We start from the raw sequence: 24,090 nt of genomic DNA on the forward strand, positions 1-24,090 counted from the left end.
CATGCTGCCAGGCTTTTCTTACCCATAGCTATGTTGAATAATAAAGTGTTAGAGCTGTCCATGGACCCAGGGCTCACTGGTGCCCTGAGCCTGCTCCCTGTGTCCAAGTGAGACTCTGAACTTTTCGCTGTTACCTGTAAGCACTGATCCCAGCTATGAGCCAGTATTTGATCATTATCTCATCCTAGTGAGCGTATTTCATACCTGCCCCATTACTCAGAGACCCGAAATCAAATGGCAGCTTATTTTCCTCGGGACAGAACCTGACCTTGTTCTGAACTAAAAATGAACAAGAAATTAAGCTGGAAGACTAGAATTGAATCAGTCAGGGGATGATTTATTTATTTATGTATTAAATATATATTAATAAAATATTTAACCTGGATGAGCCTCAATTTTACCATTTGTCCATATTATCTCTTTTGAAGGAATAAGAAAACACTCCCCACTCCAGTCTAAACATGAAGATAACATATATGATAGGGCTTTACGAAGCTATAGTATTTTGAGACAAGAGGCATGTACTTTCACTCCAGCAGAATCTGACCAAAGGAGACGTGTGCACCCTGCTCCACAGAAGTCAAAGATGAGTGGGGGAGTCGGGTTGGCCTGGACAGCTTTGAAGATGTTTGGTGGTAGTCTGCTTTTTCTTGTCTGATTATTAGAGTTTACAGTTAACAAGTATTTCTGAAGTCGATGAAACTGGATGGTTGAAAACAGAAGTGTCTTGGAAAGTCTGAACATTTGTTTTCTCTGTAATTGCGCTACCTCTCTGCTTCCACTTCAGGAAGCTGATTGGGTTAAGGTTATGGAACTCCAGGGAGTTGTACATTTCTGAGTTGGCCTGGCTCTGTAGCCAGCTGCGCAGCTGTTCTCTGAGTCAGACCATGATATCCATGAATCTGAAAGCCAGAGGGTCCTCTGAGATGATCCAGTCCAAGAGGTCTCTCTTTCTTTTTAATAGATGAGATGCTGGTGTGGCTAGCCAAGACCACACTGCCTGTCAGTGGAGAGCCAGGGCTGGGTGTTCCTGCCTCTGGCCTATGACCCAGCATCTTCCTTTACATCAGGCTTTGGGAACATAGGGGCAACTCCTAGGGAGGATTCTTCCTTCTAGGCAGTTGATTGGTGCTTGAAAACAAAAGATTATGACTTCAGTGGCCATTCTTAGGACCACCTAGTCATCAAGCTACTGCACCACTTCCCAGAAAAAAGCTGGAGGTATCATCATCAGGAAATCCAGTCACATACTCCAGGAGTGTAGTAGAGATAAGGACAGTGAAGCAGAGGAGTAGGGTCCACAATTCAGCACTATTTTTTTTTGTTTGTTTGTGGGCAGCAACATAAATCATTGTTAAAAGTACTGCTGGCAATAATTAGTACTCATAGAGTAGTAATAATTATGTTAGATCCCTGTCAGGAATGACTTAGCAAGCTTAAGGGGTGTTTGTGTGTGTGTGTGTGTGTGTGTGTGTGTGTGTGTGTACATATCAAGCATTTAGCAGATCAGGACTGCTATAAAAAATTTGACTAAAGAAAGTATGCATCAAAGACAAAAATGTGGTCGGCGAATTCTTAGAGGACTCCCCACTTTCCAGGAATGGTAGCTCTTTTTATAACAGTCAAAAGAAGTTACTTGATCTTGTCTCATGAGCCCTTTATGTGTGGTTCATATCTAGATAGATAGACAGGCATCCCCCCCCATCTTGTTAAATAGAAATTTTATAGTATCAGTGGGTTTTTTTTCCACCCCCATCCCCCAAGACAGGGTTTCTCTGTGTAGCCCTGTACCAGGGACTGGGATATTGTTGTGATAGGCCTGATCATTTTTCTTTTTAGAGGACTATGGGCCTTGGAACTATAGATTAGAAAAGCAGCTGAATGCATTAAGTGCTGCATGGGCCATACTAGTAGGAGCATGGAAGACAGTGGTGCTGAGAGTGATTTGAATGGTATGTGTGGGGGGCTGGCTCAAGAGATTTCAGAGAAGAATTTTAGCAGGTGGTCTAGAGATCATTCTTGTGATGTTTTGGTGAAGAATGTGGCTGCTTTTTGCCCTTGTCTGAAGAACCTGCCTGAGGCTAAAGTGAAGAGATTTGGATTAATTCCATTTGTGGAGAAAATTTCAAGACAGTCTAGTATAGACTCTGTCATGTGGCTATTAGTGTTAACTCTAATGAAGATTTATAATGAAAAGGAGCATGCTGAGTAAGGTAAAATACAAAGTGTACAATTTGAGGAGAAAAGGAGCAACAGGAAGTGGAATGGAGCTAAGTTCTGTGTTCAAGGAGATAAACAGATTAAGAAATGGAATAAAGGATGTGGTGAACCCAGGGTAAGATCCCATCCAGCTAAGTTTCCAACTTGTGAAAAGGAATTAAAGAAAAGCTTAGAGTCAGGTGTGTGGTTGTTACATGCCTTTAATCTTAGCACTCCAGAGGCAGAGGGAAGCATATCTCTTAGTTTGAGACCAACCTGGTCTATAGATTCAGTTTCAGGACAGCCAGGCTTAGGCAGTAAAGGAAACCATGGAAAACAGAACGCTAGTGAAGATGTAATTGAACTAGGGGGCCATGTTCTAGTCTCAGCAAGCAGCAGAACTTGGCAGCTTCAGCCACGTGGTTCTAGCTTTAAGGATAGAAGAAAGGGATTATGGAATCTTCCTCTGAGACTAAGGAAAGCTGCTGAGGCCATGAATGTGTCAAGAGTGTCCTTGAATGGAGGCCTAGAGAGACAATTGTATGAAGCTGTGAAGGTGAGGCCTGGATTGCCTTGGAGAACCCAAGATGTTAAGAGATGCCAGAGCCATGGGATACCTGCTGAGGAAAACTGCTAAGAGGGAGTAGAACCAGCCCAAGACAAAGAAGTGTGTTGCAGTCAACAAAGCTGAGAGGAGTTGGAGATCTGAAGAGTGTTTTGACATCAGACATGGAGATGCAGAGTTTGGAGTTTGCCCAGCTGGTTTTTGGTCTTGCTTTGGCTCATTATTTCCTCCCTATCCTCCCTTTATTCCATTTTATGTTGGAAGTATATGATCTGCATTTTGATTTTGATTTTTTTTAGGGATTACAGTTAAGAGATTGCATGAATCTCAGAAAAGACGTTGAACTTTAGACTTTTAAATAAATTTGAGACTGTTAGAGACTATGGGGCCTTTTAAAGTTGGACTGAATGCATTTTTTTTGCATTATGATATGGCTACAAGTCTATGGGGGCCAGGGAATGGAACGTAGTGATTTGAAAGAAAATGGCCCCTAAAGGGAGTGGCACTATTAGGAGGTGTGGCCTTGTTGGAATAGATGTGGTCTTGTTAGAGGAAGTGTATCACCGTGGGGGTGGGCTTTGAGGTCTCATATGCTCAAGCTATGCCCAGTGACATAGTTGCTTCTGCTTTCTGTAGATCAAGATGTAGAAGTCTCAGCTCCTTCTCTAGTACCATGTCTGCCTGCATGCCGCCACGTTTCCCACCAAGACAATAATGGACTAAACCTTTGAAAATGTAAGCCAGCCCCAATTAAATGTTTTCCTTTATAAGAGTTGCCTTGGTCATGGTGTCACAGCAATAGAAACCCTAATTAAGACATCTTGGCTGGCCTGGAATTCACTCTGTAGATCAGGCTGGCCTCACTCTTCCTGCCTCTGCCTCCAGAGTGAGTGCTGGAATTAAAGGTATATGTCACCACTGCCTAGTACCGGTGGCCTTTTTAAAGTCTGGCTGTTTGAATAAAGCCTGTGGATTATTAGGAATTAGGTATAGGGCTGGGGAGATAGCTCAGTGCGTAAAGTGTTTGCCTTGTGAACAGAAATACCTGAGTTCAGTTCTGAGAGCCCAAGTCAAAAAGCCAGGCATGATGGTACTTTTAATCCCAGGACTGGAGAGATGGAGACAGTGGATCCCTAGAACTCACTGGTCAGCAAATCTAACTCAACTGGTGGGTTCTAGGTGGATCTGTGACCATGTCTCAAAAAGCAATGTGAATAGCACTGGATTGAGTGGTTATTATAACAGGGAGAAATTCAGACTGTGATGTCACTTGGAGGTTGAATTGGCTACTTTTCTGTTGCTGTGATAAAATACTGTGACAAAAAGCACTTACAGGAGAGTTTGTTTCAGTTTATAGTTCCAGAAGAATGGAGTGGGGTGGATGGTGTGGCAGAGAGATGGAGTGGAGTAGATGGTGTGGCAGCAGGAGCTTGAGGCCAGCCTGCCAGAAAGCAGTGATCACATTTCATTCACAACAGGAAACACACACACACACACACACACACACACACACACACACACACACACGGGGGCGGGGGGGGGGAGAGAGAGAGAGAGAGAGAGAGAGAGAGAGAGAGAGAGAGAGAGAGAACAGGAAGTGGAATGAGGCTATTAACCCTCAAAGCCTGTCCTTAGCGACATACTCCCTCAAACAAGGCTCTGCCTCCATAGTCTTCCCAAACAGCACCGCCATCTGGGGATCAAGTGTTCAAACACATGAACTTGTGGAAACATTTCTCCTTCAAACAACTACAGAGGTCAAGAGGTCTTGGGTGCTGGTGCTGATGCTGATGGCATTTGTCGGTAGCCTGAGACAGTGCCACTTGGAATTAAATGGTCTGCAATCTGGAAGATGCCAGTTATACCAGAAGGTTAAGTAAGGACTAAAATGGAGAAGAATTATGCTGGTGAATGGACTCAGGAGCGTTAGCAACCAGGAAAACCAGCCCACATGCCTAAGCTACCCCTCCGAGGTACTTAACCAGGTATGTGGCTTTCTTAGTCTTTCAGTTGTATTTCACAGTGTCTTTGCATGGATACAGCATTCTTCCAGGGGCAGGCAGGTACCCCTTGGGTTGGTTGCAAGCATGATGTGGGCGTGGTAGTTTGGGAGTGTTACTGAAGCAAGAGAATCAACTGGTCTTGTAGGGCCTTGAGGGCCACTGAACTGTTACCTCGTCTCAGCTAGTTTGGCTGACAAGTTATAAGCATAAGAAGCCAATTTTACTCTGGTACCCACCCATGCTGTGGTTTCTTGTCCTGTTAGCAGGAGTATCAGCCAAAAGGCTCTCTTAGGTAGAAATAGCCCCAAAGGGCTACTGAGTGCAGTTGGTTGTTAGGGGCAGTTCGGATATGGGCAGTAACAAAGGCAATGGTGCAGGTGTCAGCCCAGTTTTCTGGAAGACACGGAGACCTTTAGTGCAGTGATTCTCAACCTTCCTTATGCTTCGCCCCTTCATACAGCTCCTCACAGTGACCCGCAGCCATAAAATTATTTCATTGCTACTTCCTAATGGCAATTTTGCTACTGTTATGAATTGTAATGTAAATATCTGACATACAGGATGTCTGATATATGACTCCTGTGAAAGGGCCATTCAACCCCCAAAGGGGTTGTGGCCCACAAGTTGAGAAACACTGCTTTAGCCCCACACAGAAGGAGGGGCCCTGAGGACTTAAGGCATGTGGTAATATCTAAGCAGAAAAGCAGGTAGTTATTTAATTTTTTTTCAATTTTATTTTATGTACATGGTGTTTTGCTTGAATGTCTGTGCACCACATGCATGCCTGGTGCCCACAGAGGCCAGAAGAGGGCCCTGGGGAATTAACAGATGGTTGTGAGCTGCCATGTGAATGCTGGGAATTGAACCCAGTTCCTCTGGAAAAACAATCAATGCTCTTAACCACTGATCCATCTTTCCAGTCTTGGTAGTTGGTCATTTTAGAGAAAGATGTTATTGAAACATGAGGGGAATAAGAAGCCAAGACCATTCAAAGGAAAGGGTGAAGCTGGAGAACTTGATTTGGGGTGGAGAGGGGCTTTTATTTTCCTAGTCCAGGCAGAGCATTTAGGTGTCATTAGGATCCTCTGTCACCATTATAGAGAGGGGATTTTAAGAAATTCAAAGAAGAGGTACAGTTTCACCAAGGAGACAAGTCAGGACTTGTAAAGTCTGGTTTATTGAATTGAATTTTTATTTAGATGTTCATCCGACATTCTAAGTGCACCTCTGGTGAAGCTCATATGTTGCCTTGCAATTGGTGTCTTTTGAGACAGCATTTTTATCTAACAGGTGGCTGAAATCGTAAGATGAAAGGGTGCCTACAGTAGTAGCCTCTTCTCAGTGGCCAGTGGCCCGACTAAGAGGATGCCAAGGAGATGTGAATAAGAGAAACTCGTGTTTATATTTGGCCATGAGAGTGTTGGAAGTGGTCCTGAATCCAGCAAGACAAGGGTCCCAATGGGAATGGGAATGGGTGGAGATTGTGAATTGAGTCCGTTTGAACAGTGTGGCTGGGTAAGTGCCACCAGACCAGTTAAGAGTTCAGGGTAAGCAGAGCCAGTGGTCTTCTGCAGGGGCTGACTGTGTTTTTGAGATTGTGAGTGTTAGTTCCCACCCAGGCAGCAGCCTGCCTGGGTCACCGCAGCAGTTACATCATCACCTGTCGCCATGTACACCCCTTAAAAGTGTCAGCCAGGCGCACTTCTCTGTCTTGCCTTTCTTCTCTCTTGCTCTTCTTGCTTCCTTGTCTGTCTCTCCATCTGTCTGTCTGCCTCTCTCATGTCCCCACTCCAAGACGGCCCCTCTCGCTCCCCCAATAAACCTCTTGCACTAATTCTGTGCCGTCACTGGATGCTTTTAGGAGGATGGGTAAGAGGCATGGACTGTGTAAGAAGGATAGTTGAAGCTGAGCCTGGAGTCCAGCCGGGGCAGCATTCCTTCCCTGGTTTCTGCTTCCATTCTACCTGTAGCTTCTCTCCTGGCTTTGCTTGATGATGGACAGTAACCCGTAAGTTAAAATAAACCCTTTCCTCCCTAAGTTGTTTGTGGTCTTGGTGTTTGCCACAGCAGTAGAAAGCAGAGCAGAGCACTGGCCTGGGCTTTCAGAGGAGAAACCCTCTCATGTTTCTACATGAGGCCAGCTTTTGAAGAGCTTGGACAGTGTTTTGATCGAAAGCGAGCTTAGGTTAGAGGTTAAAAAATCATTTTATGTATAGAGGGAAGAAGCTGACAGGATGATAGACCTTTGGCTAATGCCTGTCTCTAGAGGTGGGGCTATCCCAAGAGTCCTGTGGGAAAATGATAGAGGAGCTATGTTCCAGCTTTGACCTCATCCTTTTTGGTTTGTTTGTTTTTATTTTAACCCCCTTTAGCTCTGCTGTTCTCTTTCTGAGACAGTGAATCTCAGTTTTAGCCCACACTGGCCTCATACTGGATCTTCCAGTTCCAGCCTCCCAAGTGCTGGAGTCAGAGTCAAGTTCCGGTCACACCGGGCATCCTGGTGATTTCAATGTAGAGCAGATTCATGAGTCATTGAAATGGGAGAAAAACCCATGTAGAAAAAGGTGTAGTAGAGTGGTAGTTGCTGGCCTTTCCTTTTTGCTTCTGTTTAATTACTGAGGATAAAGAGTGAGAAAGCTATGCAAGGTACACATTGGAGAAAGCAGAAAGAAGAAAATGGCTAGTAGTTGGCAATGTACAACGCAGGAGGGCGTGAGGCAGATAGGGGAAGGCGGAAAAGAGGCGGGAGAACTCTAAAGGTGTATTTCGTTCACTAGGGAATACTTCCCCTTCTGAGCAGAAGTTGGGATACCCTAGAAGACGGTGGAGCTAGAATGAGATCAGCACTCTTGGACATTTTGCTGAGGGTGGGGAGAGGCAAAAATAGCTGCCACATTGCAGGGATCTCCTGGGGGATATTTCTGTACTGGAAGCCCATTCTTTGTAAATAGCTAAGAGAGGAGAACCCTTTCTGCTGGTCTGCCAGATGGGATTCATACGCTAGGGACAATTTATCCTTTTACTGTCACATACACCCAGTTTTAAGCATCCAGTCTGCTTGACTGCGACTGCGTCCTCCCCTAGAAACTTGTGCCGCCCTTGCCTAGGGAGACCACGGGAGCTTTCTTCTCCAAAGCTTTCCAACTTGAACTCTTCCTGCCAGAGGACGGCTGACTGGTAAGCGCTCTAGTGAGAACACCCGAGGCTGCCCGGGATTGCTTCAGGAAAGCTTCATTGTCAGGGAGGAGAGGAGGCCTGCATCTGGGGGTCGGGGGAATGGACTCCCTGTGGCACAAAGGACACTCTGTGTCAGTGCTGGTGGCACACAGGGACTGGGGAGCGCAGAGAGGATGCCTGGACCAGTTTCACACACAGGAGATGAAGAGCAGGCGCCACTGGGTGGCAGTGCGGAGCCTATAGTTATATCTCTTAAGGAGTCTCGTCACTCCTGTGTGTCTCCTCCACACAGTCTGAGCCATGTGTGCGCATGCCTGTGTCTCGGTCTGGCAGTGATGACGACTTACAAAGAAGGCAAGATGTCTTCTTTCTTCTTTCTGTCCCTCTCAATAGCTGGGCTAGGGCTTTGGGCTATTAAGGTATATATTCATTTAAAAAGCCATCCTAACAGCTACTGTAGAAAGTCGTTTCTAAGATGAAATGTAAAATGTTTTGGCTCAAAATATTCTTGGGGAGAATCAAAGGAGATTTTTTTGTTTTTGTTTTTTGGGCGTATTACGTAAGGCAAATGCAGAGACAGCCAAGGTGGAAGTTACGGTAGCGCTGCTCTGCCATCTGGTGGGCAAAGTGGTACCTGCAGTTTATAACAGCTTTCCGTGTTATGAGTTAGAAAATAAGAGGGTAAGCAGGCAGACAAACAAGAAAACTCCACAACTATCCCAAATAAATACAGGAAGTCAATGTGTGGCCGCCAACTTCATTTTTGTTGCGATTTTTTTCGTGTTATATATTCTGATCACGGTTTCCCTTCCCGATGCTCTCAGATCCTGACACCGTCCCGCCTACCCAACCATGTGAACTTTCTTTCTCTCACTTAAAAACAAATGATAACAACAAGAACAACAACAACAACAACAACAACAACAACAACAACAGCAAAAACCATAATTTAAAAAAAGAGAATGCAAGAAACACATAGCTACTCCCAAAATCCGTAAAAAACACATCAGAAACCATAACATACAAAAGGCCAGTTAAGACAAAAAAAAAGAAAAAAAAAAAAAGCTCAAACAAAGCAATATGAGAAAAAAATGTTCACAAAAATACTTTTGAGTCTGCATTGTCTTGGCCATCTACTTCTGGGTAGGGGCTTGTCCTTAAGTGTGGTTAATACACCCAATGAGATTCCATTGGAGAGAACTAATTTTTCCTTTGCAAGCAGATGTCAATCGAAGACAGTTTCTTAGTTAGGGATGGGAGCCTGTGTCCACTTCCCTGTCTCAGGGCTGGGACCCCCATCTGCAGGACCCCATCTGAACCTGTGCAGGCTCCGTGGAGAGCAACCAATAGCCTGAAAGGTTTGGGAGTTTCCATGGGGCTCCTTTGGCTAATGACTCATCTAGATACAACCCATTCTTGCTTGGTAGTGGAGGTTTCACTTGGGGGCAACAGATATCTAGTTGGGGCACTGTCTCTCCCATTATTTGGTAATTCTATTTAGACTTTAGATTGGTGACTCCGTGTATATATTTTAAGAAGCTTATACTGTGGTAGATTTCCATATGACCCCTTAAATGGCCCTTTGCCTCTCTTCCATCCTCCTCTTTCTATAATCCTCCAGCTCTAGCTCCCCTCCCCACGGTATCTCCTTAACTGTATATTCTAGTTCCCCTTCCTTGGGAGGTCCCCACTCCCAGTCCCTTACTCTATACCTAACCTTTGTGGTTATAAGAACTATAGCATGCCTACCAAGTGCTTAAAAGCTGACACCCACAAATAAGAGAAAGCACACAATATTTGTCCTTTGGGGTCTGGGTTACCTCACTCAGGATTATTTTTTTCTAGCTCCATCCACTTAGCAGCCACTCCATCATTTTTTCAATAGCTGCATAATATTCCATTGTGTGAGTGTACCACACTTCACTATCCATTCATATGCTGCTGAACAGTTAGGCTGTTTCCGACTTCTGGCTGTTATGAATAGAGCTGCAGTGAACATGGCTGAGTAAGTATCTCTGTGCACCTAGGTTCTCAGGTAAAGAGTGCCTCCAGGTATTGGTGGCTGACACAAAGGGATGGGGTAAGGGAAGAAGGCTGGGTCTGCAGAGTCTCCAGGGAACAGAGGCAGAGAGGGAAGACAATTCCCTTCAGGTAGTCTGCTACAGGGCTGGGGATGAAGAGGATAGTAACTCTTAATGAGAAAATGTTTTCTTGTGAAAAAAAGACAGATGGCCATTTAAAATGGAGTATTGAGCTTTGTGGAGCAATCACTAAATTCTTTCTTATTTTTGTAGTTTTGCTACAAAGGGGTGAACAATTTGCCAAGGTTTGGTATGGCTCTTGGGATTGATATTTGAGATACATTGGTCTAAAATTCTTCATATTTCATATATATCGGGGACTTTTAAATGGTTCATCATGGAGTCTGGGATCTAAAATATCATTTAGAGTTGTTTTTCATATCCACTTCCTACCAAATACGTTTTATTTATTTGTTTGCCTGTTTTTATGTGTATGAGTGTTTTGCCAGCATGTACGTTTATGCTTCATGTATGGCATGATGCCCACTGAGGCCAGAAGGCAAGATTATAACCTTCAGGACTGGAATTATAGTTAGTTGTGAGCTACTATGTGTGTGCTAGGAATCAAACACATGTCCTCTGGAAGAGCAGCCAGTTGAGCCATCTCTCCAGATCCCAAATACATTCTTTTTTTTTTTTTTTTTAAAAAAGATTTATTTATTGTGTATTATGTATACAGTGTTCTACCTGCGTGCCAGATCTCATTACAGATGGTTGTGAGCCACCATGTGGTTGCTGGGAATTGAACTCAGGACCACTGGAAGAGCAGCCAGTGCTCTTAACCGCTGAGCCATCTCTCCAGCCCCCAAATACATTCTTAAAAATTGTCATAGTTCCATTTCTTTCTGAGTCTTGAGGGGTACTATGGGCTTGTTCCCTTTGTTCCCTTTTACTCCATGTAGGAATGAATTGTCTCATATGGGTATAGTCACAGCATTTTCCTGGGGTGCTTGTTTTTTTTTTTTTTTGGAAGTTATCTCTAGATGTTGATTGTGCAAACCCAGCTTGAGTGCCTGTTACGTGTTTGCAGCCAAGCTGGCCTTGACCACATAGAGACCCACCTGCCTCTGCCTTCTGAGTGTTGGGATTACAGGTGTGCACCACCACACCCAGCTTGGTTACACGTTTTTTTGAGGCATGGTTATGATATACAGCTGAGGATGTTCTTGAGTTTATGACTGTTTTGTCTTACCTTTCTGTAATTGAAAGTTTTCCTGTGTCCTGCCTGGTCGGTGATCAGGACAAATCTCTCTCACCCACCGGTCCCACAGCTACTTGGAGCCAAACAAACAACACAGAGGCTTACATTTGCCGTCCAACTTGTGGACATGAGTTTATGAAAAAACCACTTGCCTGTAGCCTTGCAGACCCTGGATCAGGCCCAGGCTGCATGCAGCCAATTGTGGTGGTGCATGCTGGTAGGATTTGCTAAAGGAGGTGGAGGCAGGAGGATCACAAGTTCAAGGCCAGCCTGGGAGGCATGCTGAGGAGAAGCTGCAGCCAGGGCTGGGCCAGGCCACAAGCGGTGTCAGCAGGACCATGGAGGCAGCAGCTGCTGCTCCGTGTTGCCAGCTGCTTCTCATTGTGTTGGTGGCAATGGTGACACTGCTACCAGGGACGAAGGGTTTACTGCTGCTTGTTCAGAGAACAATCACCAGGACCATCATGTTACAAGAAAGCATTGGCAAAGGTCAGTTTGGAGAAGTTTGGCCAGGCAAGTGGCAGGGAGGAGAAGTTGCTGTGAAGATATTCTCTTCTAGGGAAGAACGTTCGTGGTTCCGAGAGGCAGAGATTTATCACACTGTGATGTTACGCCATAATAACATCCTAGGATTTATAGCAGCAGACAACAAAGACAATGGCAGATGGACTCAGCTGTGGCTGGTGCCGGATTACCATGAGCATGGATCCCTTTTCGATTACTTAAATAGATACACTGTTACAGTGGAAGGGATGATCAAACTCGCTCTGTCCACAGCAAGTGGTCTTGCCCATCTTCACATGGAGATTGTTAGTACCCAAGGAAAGATTGGTACCCAAATCTCACAGAGATTTGAAATCAAAGAATATCTTGATGAAGAAGAATGGAACCTGTTGTATTGCAAACTTGGGACTGACTGTGAGACACGATTCTGCAACAGTTACAGTTAAGATTGCTCCAAACCACAGAGGAGGCACAAAAATAAATAAATAAATAAATAAATAAATAAATAAATAAATAAATAAATAAATAAATATCTGCAGGGAACCATGACCACGCCTAACAGCGACTTTGAAATCTTCAAAAAGGTGACAGGATCCCACAATGACAATTCCACATGGACTATGATAAAGCTATTAAGCTGATTAATACCACCCAAAGATTGGCTTTGGATTACAGAATGATCTGATAAAATTTCTTTCTTTAAAGCCCATCCCAACCATTTGCTAACTACATGATCTTGGAAAAGTCAATGGCTATTTCTATGCTCATTGTTAAACTAAAGATCTGTGGCAAACACAGAGACTCATGGCTGGTCCAAGTACTGAGAGTATGTGATGGTTAAGTGTTCAGCCCTAAACAGGATGTTTATACCGCCTTCACTAAGGTACTAATTGGACATTAAGCAAGACAGAGTGGAAAGAATTTAAGAGTCAGAGACAGGAAGAAGGACTTAGAAATGCTGTCTTTAAGGCAAGATGCAGCCTTAGCAAGCATGATTTGTCTTACAGTAGCTTTGGTTGCAGGTACTGAGCCTGTGTAAGACAGGGCACGTAAACATCCAACCGTGGATGGGGAAGGGTTCATTGCACACTCCCTCTGCATTCTGATGGGCATTGCATTGACTCTAAACCACTTTCAGTAATTTAACCATTTCACCACGTTAGTTTTGCCCATCCGTGAGTGTGTAAAGACTGTCTGTTAGCATCTTCTGCAGTGTTTTAAAGTTTTCACGCAGGAGTTCTCAGTTTCTTACTCTGTTCATCTCCTTGCTTGTGTCTTCTCTGAGGTCATTTCGGCAAGTGGTATTTTGAGTTCTTTCTCTGGGACTTTGCTCATTTCAGCATCTTTGGATTATGATGTTCTGGAGGAGTCATGCTGCCAGCCTGGGCTATATAGCAAGTTTCAGGTGGCTTGGCCTTCCTATGAGACTGTCTTAAAAATAAAATAAAATAAAAAGAATAGCTCTAGTACTGTGTGTGTGTGTGTGTGTGTGGGGGGATAGACTATGTGCTGAGCATGTATGAGGCCCTGCATTGAATCTCAAAAATACACACCCTCCAAACAAAAGCAATAAGAAAAAAAAAAAGCAAAAGAAAAAAGCTAGCATGATTCTTTTTAAAATTCAAGTTTTAGACTCTCTGCTCTAAGTGAAACTTCCCTGAGTGGTAGTACTACGTTCTCTATGGATGGAAGGCAGTCTTGTCTGACAAGCTTGGGGACACTTGCATTATGACAAGTGGGTTTAGGCCAAGTCAGACAGGTGTCCTGTCCTGCACTGCGAGGGTATGAGAGAAGGCTACTGGAGGAGGAGTGTGTCTCAAGTTAAGGTCGGTTTCAAGTCTAAGCCTTGTCACTTTCCTCAGAAACACGCTCATGCTTCCGAATTCTCCTGCAACCTCTGTCTTCCCCTACAGTGTCTTTACCATGTAGTTACCCCACTGAGAAACCAGATAAAAGCGCGAACAGTGAGGATCTCACTTGTCTTTGAAAAAGCTAACCCACCCTGTTTCAGGTAGTTTTTTTGGGGGGCACAGGGAGGTGAATTAACTAGATCAAGGCCACAGAGGTTATTACCACTATGTACCGAGGTCTAAAGTCATATGGGTGTATTTCCAGCCTCTACGCGGTGAGCTTGTTCAGATCTCTGTGCCTCCGTGACCTGTGACATGTGAAAAACATATGAACAACCACAAACACGTTTTAAAAGGTTTGATGGAACTGTTAAACCACACCCAACTAATAAGCACAATTAATACCTATTAATACAATTTTAAATATTTCAAAGCATTTTTTTTTTCTTTTTTAAGAGTGGTATTTGATTTTTCTTCCTCCTCCTCTTCTTTTTCCTTTTGCTGATGGGGATTGAACCCAGACTGACACATGGTGAATACACACTCTGACATTGGGCTACACCTCAGCCCCAGTAGTTAGGAGATGGAGGAACTGCTCGTTACTCTAACTAAGAGGTTCCTTTTAGCCCCAGTATTTAAATTTTACATAATTAATGCAGCCATTCATGTCAAGAATCAAAACAAAGTAATGAACATTTGGTGCAAAGTCTTTCTCCACTTCTGTTCCCTAGCTCCTGTGTTTGGAAGCAAATAACACTGTCACTATGCCAATCTCTTAATGCTCTGTAGACACTGTATGAAGTGCCTGCCTGGAGGTTTTGATATGCTCCTTCCTCCAAGATTTTTTCAGACAAATAGTGTAAGAGTAGAACTTTTCTTGCGTGAGTGTTTGATTAATAACTTGTCTGGAGCCCCATTCCATACTCACATGGATCGGGCTTCTTCGTTCTGCAATGATGGATGCTGCATGTTACCTTGGCTACATAAGCATTAATTAAACCAGTATCCTGTTTGCTAAACGTGCTGTGTGCAACATTTTGCTACCTCAAACACAGCTTTGTAGTTTTTGTCATTTTGTATGGTCACACATAAGGAATAAGTGATGGTCTTCAGGAGTGTTTTGAAGTTTTCTGCAGAGATTGTACAAAATTTGCTCTTTGGGTGTTAAAATTATGTTCTGAAGTATATTTTTTTTATCCTCCTCTTTCATTATATTCATTGTTTTTTCAATACTGAGGAATACGTCCAATGTCTTGGACATGCCAGGCAAATGCCCCATCACTAAGCTACAGCCCCTGAATGCTAGCATATATGTGTGTGTGTGTGTTTGTGTGTGTTGTTAAGTCCTGTATTCTAAAAGATATCACACATCTTTCTGAGGTTTATAATGTTGGTTACACTTCTTAGATGATTCTTTTGACCTTTATAGATGCATATCATATTATCTACAGAAAGCAAAGTCATCACCTCCTTCCCCATATTTCTATTTCTTATTTTCTCTATCCTAATTAGTATTAACCAGACACTCTGAATTAGAGGTAAATAAACCGAAGACATGAGGTACACCTAGCTTACCATCTATATGTATGGAGTGCCAGGAGATCAAACCCACAGCCATTTGTGGTTTTGGGTTATTTGTGATTGTGCAATACAGAGGCATCGAAGCTTATAAAGCCTTAACTATATTAGGATGTTGTCAAATATTCCATTTTCTGTGCCAAAATAAGATCATATACATTTTGTATGCAAGAACAAAATCATAACTAACAGTGGCCATCCTTGCTTTGTTTCTGACTTTAATGTATATTCATATTCCTGTGAGTTCCTGCTCACTAAGTATATGATGTCATGGGGTTATTTAAGACATATTTGGCCAGGTGGTGGTGGTGCACACCTTTAATCCCAGCACTCGGGAGGCAGAGGCAGGTGGATCTCTGTGAGTTTGAGGCCAGCCTGGTCTACAGAGCGAGATCCAGGAAAGGCACAAAGCTACACAGAGAAACCCTGTCTCGGGGGGGAAAAAAAAAGACATATTTGCAAAGTGACATTGTCCCTGTAAGAGGCACAGTCTATGCAGCATCCTTTTGTATTTCAATAGACCTTTAATAGCCACCTCAAGAAAGATACTGTGAGAAAGTAAATTCTCTTGTTTTTCTTAGCCAGCTTAGTAAATGGCATACCTGTTACTCTCTACTGGGACACTCACTTTAGATGCCTTTGCCTGACTTTAGAGAACAGAATTCTGAGGTCTTTCCATGGAGACTTCACATCGGAAGAGATGCCTGGGGGGGTCCCAGTTGTTGCAGTCACAGGTGTTTCCATAGCCACAGTATTGGTAGCTATACACTGTGATGAAAAAGTCTTGGCAAATGTCCCCAGTCCCAGCCACTGCTGACTGACAGAGGCCTATCTACTGAGGCTCAGGTACGTTCTAGATTGGGGGCCAAGTGAATAATTGTTATTGTTTTAAAGTCACTGCTTCTTAATGGTTTGTTATGCAGCCACAGAGAAACAAAATGTTGAATTTTCTGGAGAGTCACGTGTGACATAAAGTTGAGAAGGACTCCTGTTAGTCACGAAGTTTTGGACAGAACTCAGGTAATCAGATGTAGCAGTCATCACCTTTACCTGCCAAGCCACTTCACCAACCCTAGGAAGGAAATTTATAAGTTCTGTTATACTCAGTAGGGTTCTGTTTGAAAACACTTTACTTAGGATTATGAACACTGGTGTTCATAATCCTGCTGTAGTTTTTAATTGTTTTGCTCTTTAACATTTTAGTGATATTTGTCTGTCTGTCTATCTATCTATCTATCTATCTATCTATCTATCTATCTATCTATCTATCTATCTATCTAGTGTGTGTGCATGTGTAAAGATTAGATGACAACTTGCAGGAGTCAGTTTTCTACTTCCGCTTGTGGATTCTGGGAATTAAATTCAGATTGTCAGGCTTGGCATCTGAACTTTGATTCACAAGGAATAGAGTTAGGTTTCAAGCAGCCTGGCATTTGCATCATTTGAGAAGTACTCTAAGGAAAAGAAAATAAAACTACAAACATAGTTTTTTAAACCAAGGCTTTGGAAAGAGTCGTTGGCCAGTGAGGAACTCAGAGATACAAGCTTCTTTGGCTTTATTAAAAAACAAAATCTGTTGAAGTTCTTGTCTGTGCAAAGGCTCTTCAAAAAACGTTTTCATGCACTCCTGAATGTCAATCATGTCAGAGACATGGTACCAGGAACTGTGGCTCAGTAGCAAAAGACAGAGAATGTATTTCATGAGATAGTCAGTGACAAACCCATACACCTTTATAACACAGTGGAATGGATACTGTCACAGATGAAAGAGTGTGATCCCATCAAGGTACGTAGGGGTGGCTTTTTTTCTGAATGGGTAGAACAGGTGGGAGAGGGGGGAATGAAAGGCTTCCTGGAGGGGTCAGCGTACTCTTAAGTCAAATCTACTTAGCTAAAAGTCGCAATGTAGACCAAGGGCACCTTGGTGCTCTTTCGTCCTGTCATAAGACTTAGTTGGGAAGTCGGCAGAGACCTGGGAGGTGTCTAGCACAGCACAGCCAGGCTCGGTGTTTGGAAATCAGACAGCAGCTCTATGTAATGTCACGGGAAATTGAGGATTAAGCTGGAAGGCACAGCCAGAGCTGTGGGGAAGTGTGGGGAAAGGACAGGGCGTGGTGGCCCAACCCTGCATACCAAACACTTCTCCTGCAAGTCGGCTTCCTCCTCCACAGTCCTTTTCTTGTTTTAAGGAGAAATTTAAGTAGAGACTAAAATGAGAGAAGTTTCACCAAGCCAGACCTGAGAATTTGCTCTGATCCTGCGTAGATCTGTTTCCCAGAGCTGCCCCAGGGATTCTGAGGGTCTAGTGATGTTTCCTGGATTTCCCAGAGCTGCCTCAGAGATTCTTAGGGTCTAGTGATGTTTCCTGGATTTCCTAGAGCTGCCCCAGGAATTCTGAGGTCTAGTGAGGATTCCTGTGATTCCCAGAGCATCAACTCAGTTGGTAGCCGTGGTATGATGCGGAGGCTTTGAACTAGGGAGGCCCGGGTCCTTTACAGCCCTTATGTTGGGACCCAGTTTCCTCGTCTGAAGCTTTAGACATAGTCAGTGTGAATGCACACAGGTACAAGTGTCTTGTGACTGTGTAGAAAGTGCATGCTTTCTAGTCTTCAATCTTGGGCATCAGAGGAGTGAGACCTGACGACCCAGTAGTATTCTGGAGGTGCACTCTGATTCACTAACTACCTAAGGCCAAGCAGCTTCAGGCTCACTTTATCTAATCTCACTTTTAGGGACTGGACTAAAATAGAGCCACACGGAGGCAGAGACAATCCTTACTGTGCCCTGGATATCTCCCCCGCCCCCCATATGCTTTGTGCTTCCGCAGGAAGGTTTCTTGACATGCCAGCCACCTGGCTTCTAGCTGTTCAGAGAATCTGAGGAGCCAGGGATTGTGTGGAATTCAGTGTCTCGGAAAGGTCCAGGAGCAGAGCGAGATGTGGCTGCAGTGGGCAGCTAAGGAACTTTTCATCACCAATGCAGTAAAATACATGTCCAGTAATCTAGAAATTTCTCATGTCCAGCCTCCCCAAACCCAGTTGGTTTTAGGAATACTAAAAACAATTGCCTCTGGCATGCTACTTTATATTATTTCTGTAATAATGTTCTCAACCACAGTCACTCCTACCTGCAAAGCACTCAACATCAGCCTTACTGTAATCACTAAGGTATGCGTGAGACAGGCAAGGTAGAACTTACTTTTTTTGAGACAAGGTTTTACTACATACACCAGTCTAGCCTAGAACTCACAATCCTGCTTCAGCTTTCTGAATATTCAGATTATGGGCATGTAGCACTAGATCTGGCAAGACAGGCCCTTTTATGCCCATTGGCTAAAATGTGGCTCAGTGGTTTGTCTGAGGGAAGCAGAGACTGTATACCAGGTTCTGCACCAGGTCCTTAGGAGATAGTGCTATTAATACTCCCAGTAACCCCACAGGAGGGCAGTTCAATCAAGGCTTTCCAGTTGAGAAACTAAAATTGTAGAGATACTGAGGAAGTCAAATGAAGTCACACAGTTGTCTCAGACAAGTGGCAGATCCATGGTTGGAGTACAGGTCTAAATCCTGTGTTATTTCCACCTTTTTCCTTTTTTTTTTTTTTTTTTAAAAAAAAAGCGGCCTGTCTTAGCTCCAATTGTGTCCAAATAGAAGCATGTGTTGCGGCTGGTTGTTGAGTCTGAGATAAATAGCTCCTTTTAGACTTTTGAGACAGCCAAATGCTTTCAATATGCTCCCAAGGTTGGTGACTGGGTCTGAATAGAAGCCAGATGTTCTGGATCCCAGAATTATTTCCTTACATATTTGTTCTCGCTCTCCCAACCCCCAGTCCTCTGTTCAGCGGAGGAGGAAGGGGAGGTGAGACCAGACCCATTTTGCTTCTTGTGTCTTTCTTTATAGAGAGTAGTCGAGACTGAATCTGGGCTGGAGTGGGCTGTGACCTGGGGTGGGATGGAGACTAGAAGAAAAAAAAAAAAAAAGAATAGAAAGGGGCCCTGTGCTGCCTGACCCTTCTGTATTCCTTCACAGTTGACAGCCCAGACCCAGCTTCCCGCTAGGAGGAAGTGCCCTGCCGTTAGCCTGTTGATTACTAAAACAGAACCAAGGCAGCTCTTGTCAGCTCTGCTTCCTCCATGCGTGTTGGCAGGTTAAAAAAAAAAAAAAAAAAAGATTCTTGTTTTATTACTGTTTGTCAGACTAGGGAGCCTTTGAAGTTCTTTACAGATCTGACTTTTATTAGAGAACGGAGGAGTTGGGGGTTGGCAAGTGGGATGGATGCAGCCCATCAAAATATTCTGCTGAGCATCCAGCCAGCTCACTCCCTGGCATCCTGTCTTTGTCTGAAAAGGCTTTTGACATGGTGTTTCTGTACGTGGCCTGCCTTCCAGATGAGAGAGTGACATCTATTGTCGTAATATAGGGAGGAAATTATGATTACTTAATGATAGCGTGTCGCCGCTTGTCGTGTCTTTATTTCCCTTTTAAAGAGTTGCTGTCACAGCACCGCACAATTGGCCTTCAATCCTGGGACTGAGCTGGGACCTCATGTGGGGTACAGGGTGGTGCAGGGGTGTCTGTGGAGAGCAAGAGGGAAATAACAAAAATGTTGCTGTCTGGCTTGGCTCCCTGCTCCTCTCCACCCGGTGGAAGCAGAGACCTCACTGACATGTGGCCTGGGCTGTGTATACGGGACTTCAAAGTTCGAGTTTCAGTTCCACAAAGATGTCCGAAGGCTCCCAGATCCTAACGATCATCACTCCTTGCCTGAATCCAGAAAGCATTGCTCACGGAAACAGGGGGCCGAAGGTGAGAGCAGAGTCAAGTCTCACTTGGCTGGTGCAACGCTTCATTTTCTGCCCTCATCCAACATAGCTTTCTGAGCCCTGGAACTGAGCATCAACTGTGCATTCCTCTGCTCAAATAAGAAAATACAGACTACTTATTGCAGCATGTAACACCTTTCATTCCCAAGCTGGCCCTTATCTACCAAGGTCTACCTCTCAGCCACCTTGAATGCTTTGTCCCAGTCAGGCACCCTTCACTTCCTTAAAAAAGGAGTATCTATCTATCTATCTATCTATCTATCTATCTATCTATCTATCTACCTACCTACCTATTTATCTGTGTTTGTGTGATGAGTGTGCACAGTGTGTGTGTGTGTGTGTGTGTATGTGTGTTTGTGTGTGTGTGCCTGGGACAAGTGTGGTTCTTGGAGGCCAGAGGAAGACATTGGGTGTCCAGCTCTATCACCCTCCACTAAGTTCCCTTGAGACAGTGTCTTACACTCAGTCCACAGCTAGTCTGACAGCCAGCAAGCCCCAGACATCCTTCTGTCTCTGGCACTTGCAGTCTGTGGTTACTGGTACATATGGGACCATGCTTGCTTCTGGGGATTTGAACTCATGTCCCCACAGTTGTACAGGAAGCACTTTTACCCTATCAACCATCTCCCCAGTCCCAACCCTCTTCCCCTTTTCTTGAGACAGGGTCTCATACAGCCCAGGCTAGCCTTGAACTGGCTAAGTAGTAGAGACTGACTTTGAACTCCTGATCCTCCTGCCCCCTACCTTTAGTGCTGGGATTGCAAACATGCTACACCATGACGGGCTTAATGCTGTGGAACAGTCTTTTTGTACACTGTAAAGATGTGTCTGTGAAAGACGCCTTCTGATTGGTTTAATACAGAGCTGAATGGCCAATAGCTAGTCAGTAGGAGGTTAGGCAGGACTTTGGGGCAGAGAGAGAGGAAGAGAATATGACTCTAGGCACTGGAGAGATGCTAGGGGACACGAAGAGAAAACAGGAGGTGCGAGATGGAAGACAGGTTAAAAAGCCACCAGGCAAAATGTAGATTAATATAAATGGGTTAAAGCCTAAGCTATAGGCCGGGCTTTCATAGTTAATAATAAGTCTCCGTGTTGTTTTCTTGTGAGCTGGTGGTATAGAGAAAGACTCTCTACAGCTTAACAACTAATTTAAGTCATGGAATATTTGCAATATTGGGAAGAGCTAGATACTTGTGATCCTATAACTTGTGACCCTATTCTCATGACTCTCTATCAGTCTGGTTAGTCTAGGAAATATAATCAGTATGAAAAGAAAGCTGAAAAATAAGTATCGTGAGATATGACTCACCTAACTTAAAACACCCACAGCCCGTTTTGTCTCCATCACACAGGTGTCTATTACACATTGTAGCCCGTTCAATTACATCCCCACCCCAATCCCTGACGCCTGAGCACAGTAATGGCTCTTCTCGGCGACTTCTGGTCACTCTCTGACGCTGCTGCTTCCAGGGTGACAATTTCTGGTTTTAGTCTGCTTCCCTCACTAAGTCCTGAGCCCTTAAGGACAGCAACTGAGTTACATTTAGCTTTGTGCAGTAGGGAAAAGAAGTCACAAGAGTTTCATGAATGCTTAGAGTATAATGTCACTAAAAGACACTAACTTGGTCTAACTACAATAGTGAATACGGTAGCAACTGGCTCTTAACTTTTTGGGAAGTTAAACTTTTTGTCTTCTAATATATCAATTCAATATTTTGCTTCATTATCATTACTACACCATCCCCTGTCAGGGCTGGAGATCTGGAGACTGAATACAGGGACCTGCACATGCTGAGCAAATGCTCTTCTTCTGAGCCAGACCACCATCCCCTGCTTCCTTATAATAATTTTGTTGGTGTTTGCTTTTTAGATAGAGTCTCTTTATAGAGCCCTGACTGTCCTGGATTAAAGGCGTGAATCACCACCCCTAAGAATCGCCATCCTTACAGTAGTTTGAAATATGTTATGTAGAGAGCAGACATTAAATGGAAGAACACATGATTTGGAGAGATTAAATGACTTGTTTATGATCTCATAGGTCACAGGGTTGACTTCCAAGACAGTACTTCATGTGTGCATGCATGTGTGTATGTGCATGTGTGTGCACATGTGTGCTACATGTACATGTGTATGTGTATCTTTGTATGTGCATATGCCAGGTCACATGAACATATATACACAAGTGCATGCAGAGGTCAGAGGTCAACACTGAGTTTTTTCCTTAGGTATTTTCCACTTAATTTTTTGGGAACATGGCTTTTTTTTTTTTTTTTTTTTAATTGAACCTGGAGCTCATTAATTTGGCTAGACTGGCTGGCCAATGATTTTCGAGAATCCTCCTAATTCCTTTCATCCCTCTACTCCTATCCAGTGTTAGGGTTACAGATGCTCACCACCAAGCCTGAGTTTTTACATGCATGCTAGGGATTTGAACTCAGATCTTCATGCTTGAGCCGCAAGCACTTTACCAACTAACCGAGACGTCTCCAAGCCCCCAAGATAGTACTTTTCTATTGGGGCTTTTTGAATGAGAATAAATTCACAAGTCAGTTCATCCTTTCCTTCCTCCTTCCTTTCTGCCTCTCTCCTCCCCTCTCTCCTCATTTACTCATTCATGTAGCAAGGAATAATTAAACACCATCTATATGCATTCTATTATCCACAAAGGATAAAATAATAAGTAAAACTTCCTGGCTGTGGCATCTGTGTAGGTAACAGTCCTTTGGAGAACTTGAAATCCTTCTAAATAATGCACAGCATGTGGGCTGGTAAATGTTTGGTAACTTCTTGCAAGGATGTGTCATGCTAGAATAGTGATAGTAAGATGAAATGTTTCCTGGGACGTTGACAGAGTTCTCCTCACTTGGAGATTTTTCTGAAGCTAATTGGGAAGGGGGTGGGGTATTAATTCACTTTGTTGAGTTCTTAAGAGCTCTTCCCTGTGCAGTGAATTGCTTAATGGTGGAGGCTTTGATGCAGGCAGGTACTTTTAGTAGACTCCGACTGCCATTGCCCTCTTTGGCAACCTGCACTGATGTGTGGGCAGAAACCAATTAGACCTAAATTAATTAGCAAGAAAATGATGGGCCCACTTGCTGAGCCATTCACAACAGCCTGTGAGGAACAGCCTTTGTAGGATGCTTCTAGCTTCTGCTGAACCCTAATGATTGAAGTACTTCCAAGCATGGGAGTAAATTCAAGCAGTTGCTGGGGTAAGTGGTTTACTTCTTTTAACCCATGAAAGTCCTTAATTCAGAGGCAAAGCATGGTACTTGGAACTTCTTGGTTCTTTGACAAGCGTTGAGATAGACGGGCTTAGAATCGAGTCATTTCATCTGTTAAGGCCATCAAGAGTTGAAGACATTGATGGCTGAAAATCACACAAGGGTCAGTATTCAGACAGAGAAAAGTCAACATTGAAACAAGGATAGTATCCCACTAGTCCGCTGCAGGACAAGCTCACTCTGGCAAGTTTCTGCAGACTCCTTGCTGATACCTCTTCCTCTGCCTTTTTCTTTACCAGGGTTCCTATTCCCGGGGCTCTGATCTCATCTAATGGCTCCTCCGTGGCCTCTCATCTTCTCTGACATCGTGTCCAACCTTGATCACTTCCCTGTCAAGACCACACAAATTCCACCTTGAGTCCCAGCTGTTCACAGTTCTTGTCCTGGATACCACACTTGCATTTTACACGTACTGACATGGCATGATTGGATGGGTAGGCACCTAGGAGATTACTGACGTGCACCAGGTCTGTGGCTGTGAGGATGCCTCTAGAGAGGACTCACTGAGAGGGAGGACTCACTGAGAGGGAAGACCCACTCTGACTTGAGGACCAGGTGAAACAAAAGAGAAAGAAGAAGCCAGAACAGGCTCGTGCTGTCTGCTTCCTGGCTGCTGTGAGCAAGCTCTTTTCTTCCTTGACTCCCTTCTGCCATGATGCCCAGCCTCCTTGCAGTCCCAGAATCAGAGACATTTGACCATTGACTGAAACCTTTGAGACAACCGTGAGCCACAGTAAACCATTCCTCCAATGAAAAAGTATCTATCAGGTGTCCTGTCATAGCATGCCCAGCTTCTAAGCCAGAGATCCAAGCACTTCGGACT

The 24,090-nt window shown here is 44.0% G+C and overlaps 1 long non-coding RNA gene and 1 pseudogene across 2 annotated transcripts in view; both read left to right on the forward strand.

The window, feature by feature from the left end:
* The first annotated feature begins 9,511 nt into the window (after window positions 1-9,511).
* LOC131914893 (uncharacterized) overlaps window positions 9,512-24,090 on the forward strand; it is a 37,106-nt gene continuing 22,527 nt past the window's right edge. For both annotated transcript variants that reach the window (XR_009380212.1, XR_009380213.1), the window contains exon 1: window positions 9,512-9,949. This is a non-coding gene — a long non-coding RNA (uncharacterized LOC131914893). The remainder of the gene's footprint in view (window positions 9,950-24,090) is intronic.
* On the forward strand, window positions 11,489-12,670 carry LOC131914892 (TGF-beta receptor type-1-like; annotated as a pseudogene).

This window comes from Peromyscus eremicus, chromosome 7 (assembly GCF_949786415.1).
Source record: "Peromyscus eremicus chromosome 7, PerEre_H2_v1, whole genome shotgun sequence".
Taxonomy (NCBI): domain Eukaryota; kingdom Metazoa; phylum Chordata; class Mammalia; order Rodentia; family Cricetidae; genus Peromyscus; species Peromyscus eremicus.